General features: G+C 34.6%; 1 protein-coding gene across 11 annotated transcripts in view; it reads right to left on the reverse strand.

Annotated features, from left to right (window-relative positions):
• The window catches only part of LOC113053035 (microtubule-associated protein 2), an 86687-nt gene extending 80519 nt beyond the window's left edge, over positions 1 to 6168 (reverse strand). For all 11 annotated transcript variants that reach the window (XM_026217644.1, XM_026217642.1, XM_026217641.1 and 8 more), the window contains exon 1: positions 6094 to 6168. The gene's annotated coding sequence lies outside the window, so the exon portion shown is untranslated. The remainder of the gene's footprint in view (positions 1 to 6093) is intronic.

The raw sequence follows: 6168 nt of genomic DNA on the forward strand, positions 1-6168 counted from the left end.
ATCAACACTGATATTAATAATAAAAAAAGAATGATGTTACTGGAGATTGTAGTAATGGCTGTTGAAAATTCAGCTTTGCCACCTCAGGAATAGATTACATTTTAAAATGTATTAAAATATGAAACTTGACAATATTACTATTTTAACTGTATATTGTATGACCATCTCAGTGGTAATTTTAAAAGTGGGAGAAACTTTGGCTTGCCAAAATGAACTTTTCTTAAAAAAAATATGTCCATTTACAGTTTTATAAAATGTCACATAACATTACATTTTCAAGGATTAGCATAAAAATAGATATTCATTTTCACCTCTTGTTTGATAAGATGGATTTTTCTTACTCGTCATGCTTGTAATGTAAACCACCTAAGTCTCTTTTCTAGGATGACAGTTATTTAATTTATTCAGAAGGTGACTCCTGAAGTCTCTCTAAAAATGTTTTCTGGAGCAGATCCTGGTCTGGGACACACACACACACACACACACACACTGACTGCATGACATAAGGCTTTGGCAGGGAAAGGGATCATTTGAGGCTGCAGTTATACAGAGAGGGGAGTGTCTGTTCATGGATTAGCTGTTCGTCAACATCACAAGTTACGTAAATCTGTGCCATAAACGTTACGTGCTACCTGTACATAACAGACAGAAGCATCTTCAGAGAGCTTCACTCTGCCACTCAAGACCTACAGCAGACTCAATTAACACCATCACCCAAACACTTCCGTAACTAATACGAGTATCATTATTTGTGCCTATTTCACATGGAGTAACAGTGCAGTCACATGTCTAACAGTATGAAGAGGTACGGTAGTCAGTTCAAGGCATGTAAAAAGTTCAAAGAAAGCAATGAAAAGTGACATAATATATTTTATGAGAATTAATAGCAACTCTACACTGGCTGTGTTCTCATATAAAATATGAAAATCCTGAATGGCATTTTTAAAGTGGGTGATACGTTATCTCAAACAAAATATAAATTTTTAAGTGAATAACGTGGACAGTTCCATATAATGAAAGTAAATGGGGACTGGGGCTGTCAAACTCAAAAATAACATTCAAATCAGCATGAAAATGACATTATTTAAGCTCTATATTCCCGATCTTTTAGACTTATATATAAGCTTTATGTTGATGAAAGAAATGACAATGCCCAATTAATGAACAAATCTTTATTTTGAATCAGAAGTTCCTCCTTTATGAATCTGTCTGATATGACTTTCAAGTTCAGCTAACTGTAATGCTAATTTTTGTATAGTCTAGAAACTATTTTATATACTTACGGTGTTTTTGTCTTTTGGAGCTTGAAAGCTCCAGTTCAATATATGTATAAAAAATAAAAATAAAAAGTGGCAAGGATATTCCTCAAAAATTCCCTGTTTATATTCCATATAAGCAAGAATGTTACATAGGTTTGGGAAAACATGAACGTTTACAGAGTGTTCATTTTTCTATCCTATTAAATGTCCCTTTAAAAGTCTTGAACCTGAACTTTCATAAACATACAGTAGCTTGTGATCATCAGTCTACTTTCAGATTGATAAAACACATTCATGCCTACTCTCCCATCAGCCTAGCTCTGAATCACGCACTACATTTGCCCAGCTCAATACATCATTGAACCATGTGAAACATGCACACTAAAACACTCCCAGATACACATTTATCTTTCAGGCAGATGAGCTTACAGAGAACATCTGCCTTTATGACAATAACCCATTCATCATGTCCAAACTGAAACTGTTATCCAGCACTGCAAAGAAATGTTCTCCTTCAGAGATCAGGCACATAAAATTATTATAAACTGGGTGTGAAGGACCTTTATTGCTAACGCTGCCCTCCAACCCTGGGGAAATTATAGGGATATGGATCAGATGGTGTGATGGTTCTCCTGCTGATAACCGGCCTCCTCCTCCTCAGCTGCCTGCAGTGTAGGTTCAAGGTATAGAGAAAGATGCCAGTCCTTTGTTCTGCCTGAAGCTTAGTGGGGGAGGGTTACGGATGAAGAAGAGCCCATGGACGGCTCAGAGTCAAACAGTGGCAGACAGATTACACCACTAGACAGCTTAAGGCAATCTGCAATGACAACATCTAACCTGAGACACTAAAGTTTCCATCCGGCACACAAGGTCAGTTAACATTTTCTCAATGGATAAATAAACACACACATCAATAAATAAATAAAATATAATGTATATAATGATTATTTTTATTAATGTAAATATCAAATAAAAATAAACAATAATAAAATATTATAATGTTATATGTTTATTATATTATATTATATTATGTTTTATTAATATAATTAATATATTATATTCAGATAATAATTAATAAATGCATTCAATAAATATAATAAATACACCGTAAATGCTTTTAAATCTAACTGCTAATCATATATTTCTAATTAGTCAATAAGATCAAATATACCATAGGTGATGAATGCATGTTATGATATGAGGATAAATTATAAAATTATAAATTAATAATAATACTAATAATACTGTTTTATTAATATCAATAAAATATTCTATACAAATAATAAAGTATAAATAAAAATATATGTAATTTAAATTCATTATTTCGATTAGTCAAGCAGTTTGAGCTGATATACTATGCTGAATTATTGTTAAAATAATAATAATAATATAACCTGTATAATATTAATACAAGTAATATATTCAATAGATTTAATCACTTATAAATAAATAAAAAACGTAAAATATAAATGAATAAAATTCCACTGCATTTAAATATAACTGTATATTTTTGTTAGTCAAACAATTCGAGCTAATATATTATATGTGCAAAATCATTGTTAAAATAACAATATGTATTGTTGGTGTTTTTATTAGTAGTAGTAGCAGTAGTATCTGAACGTGTAGAGCGGAGTGATAAATTTTTTTTCAAATCTATTCCTGTGCGATTCAATTCTTTATAATGGAAACAAAAAATGTAACGTTTGCGGAGGCAACACTTATTCTACATTTGTGGAATGTGTGTTATCTAGTGTTAGATGCTTGCAGTAATTGGGTGTAGAAGTGACCTGCTTTTAGGGAGTCCACGGGGAAAACAGTGAGATCATTGTTTTAGGGTCCACAGCTCCACAGCTCACTTGCCATTAACATTTCTCCAGTAAGAGCCTATACCCTCCGAACACACTTGTGCTCATTTACACAAGCCGAATGAACTTCATGCTCTCACACACTGACTGTACCTGCTCAAAATATATGTCAATTAATCTGGTAGCAAAGGTCAAACCTGTCAAAGACACAAAGCCTTGTTAAAGCTGTGAAAGCCATGTATTACACAAAATGCCAAAGAACATTCAATGCATTTTCCTTACTTCAAATAGTATAGTAGAAATAGCTTTGATTTAAATCTTATTTGCAGCAGGCAATCAGGGCAAATTAACCAAAATCCCCATTATTTCACTTATTTCAAGCTCTGCTAATGCAAGTTAAAAACCACATGCCAGATTCTGCTTTAGAATCAGAGTAATTAAAGCAACTGACATACAAACATATGTCCTGAAGTTAAACTTTTTAACAGAATATAAGGCTCCCATCATGTCAGGACCTGAGCGGAGCGTGTCCACCTGACTCAGGGAATGTTCTAGAACCTACATCCTCAATGATCCAGGGAGCATGAGGTCCTGGGAAGGTGGCTGGGATTAGTGCCTCGCTACCATTTCATTTGAGATGCGTTAGGCATACCTGTGTCTTCAGAGCGTTCGCAACCAATGGAAATCAATGATCACAACATCATACCATGCAAATCTAATCAGGCAAGAGTTTATGACTCATTGTCTCTACTGAATAACACAGCTAGTGCTTTTTTACATAATTCACTAACAAAAAACGGTTTGAAACTTAGTAGTGGTGCTCCAATATCCAGCCCTTTGCCATGTGCACAACAGGTAAAACCAGGACACAATAACGACTCCACTACGACAGGCTGTCATACAAAGGTGCTCTCTGAGCCCGGAAAAGCAGAAAACTGAAAACAGAAAACTAGACAATGGCAATGACCATTCTCTTTAAAATGTTAATGTAATCATAACATTCACTGAAGTGGAGGCGGAGCAATTGTTTGCACAAAGGTTGTAATAATGTAATTTGGATCTCTTTGTTTGTTCTTTAACTCTCACTGGATATAACACTGGATATAATCTTGTATTATGTTTAATATTTTAAATAAAGAAAATCAAAAAAAAAAAATGAACAGTGTGGGTGACAATTGACTCACTGCATATTATATTACAATAGAATTCACACAAATTCCTTTAAAAGGAAATACAAAAGTCATGAGGTTAATTACATTTACAATCATGTTTTTGGCAGATTTTTTTACTGCATTCAAGGAAAAAGAAAAAATCAGTCCTTGCATTCCCTGAGAATTGAACCTATGACTTTGGCATTACTAGTGCCATGCTTAATAGCACTATTATTTTAATTGATTAATTTTCTGCCTTTCTGCTTAAAGAATGATGTAATCAATTATCCTAATATTTTACCAACTCTCATGTCGTCTTTCTTTGGCAAACCATAAAAAAGTTATTTGAAAAATTTTCCAAACAACATTAATTAATTACCAAATAATTATAGTCAAATATACAACCAAAATATCCAAATTTGTGCTAGACAGAAAAAAGACGACACAAGAACGACACAAGACTGAGCAAATTATGACTTTCATTTCTTTGCGCAGTACACATATTATTGAGTGGGAGTTAATGGATTAGACTATATCTAAGATATTTGCTGTTTTCACATTTTTTTTATTCAATAAAAAATGTGTGTGTGGGTCCTGTTTTGCATAAATGAAGTAAACCTGGAAAGCGTCCTTATGAAGAAACTGCTTATTAAACATAGATAAAATAGCATCTTAATGAAATCTCAAAAATGCATAAAGATTTGTGTTAGGGTTACGTTTAATAGAATGAACAGAGAAAATCATTAACTCGATATAAAAGCAACAGCAGTCAACGGAAAGTCCCTACCAGTGTGTGTTTGTGTGTGTGTGTGTGAATGCAGGTTGTTGTTCTATTTGACGAAAAGAACAGTCTACTAACAGATGGTCAAAATGTCTGACCAGTGGCGTGGCATGAAGACATGCTAACACTCGAATGCCAATGGACTTATGGATATAGGGACACAAGGACTGAGCAGATATCAGTTATCCAGTGCAGGGTGCTGCATTAAACCTCACAGCTCTGTTTTCATGAATAAGCATGAGCCGGCATACTGCCAATGCAGGAATGCATCATGTCTTATCAGAAACAGCATCGTCATCACTGATGGAGTATTTTACATAGTCTCAAGGCAATGGTGTGCAAAGCACAAACTGATTCTGATCTTTTTGAGCATAACCTTTGATGGCAGGTTTTTAAAGATGGGGAAAACACACTGATCAAAGGTAATCACAAACAGCTGTTATAGACATACATTTCAGCAGAGACATTAACGTTAAACAATAGGACATCAAAATCAGCACTGGTAAAAATAAGAGGATGTTTAGGTGCAGAATAACTCAGCAGTGCTCGGATACTTGGTAGCTGTTGTTTCAGCACCATCTCTGCTGGACTGCAAAATCTCTCCTGCGACAAAACCAAATCATGTCTTTGATCAGGTCTCCTCCTTTTCATAAGCAGGTCAGATCAGTTTTATTAATAATACACTCCCTTAAAAACAAACAGGATAACATAAAAAATCAAGGGATTTCAGGACAAAGAAGCATTTTTAAACGGATAAAAGTAAAGAAATTCAGTACTCCTGTGAGAATCATTTGAAGTTGGCCCACATTCTCAAAAGTTAAGCAATGTATCTAAAGGGAATAAGGACTGTTAGATATATCTTAGCAATCTGAAACAGTCTCTATCAGCACCAATGCAGTGAATGGAACAAAGCGTCCTTTCTCAAGCTATAAGGATTTTCTGTCCCGTTACCATCTTCAAAAGCACGGATTAGAGGAATTGAAATAGCAACGTGTCAGAAAACTTCAGAGAATATGCAAATGCGCATAGGCAAATCATGCTGACTGTTTAAACTCGATATTATGGCTTTCTGTAAATAATGAAACATAGTGCTTTACCTGTTCTGCGTGTTGCGTCCGCTGCAGGCTTCCACTCTGAGCGCAGTGAACGCCGGTGGTGAGGAACCGCCCACA

This window comes from Carassius auratus, chromosome 34 (genome assembly GCF_003368295.1).
Source record: "Carassius auratus strain Wakin chromosome 34, ASM336829v1, whole genome shotgun sequence".
Lineage (NCBI taxonomy): Eukaryota > Metazoa > Chordata > Actinopteri > Cypriniformes > Cyprinidae > Carassius > Carassius auratus.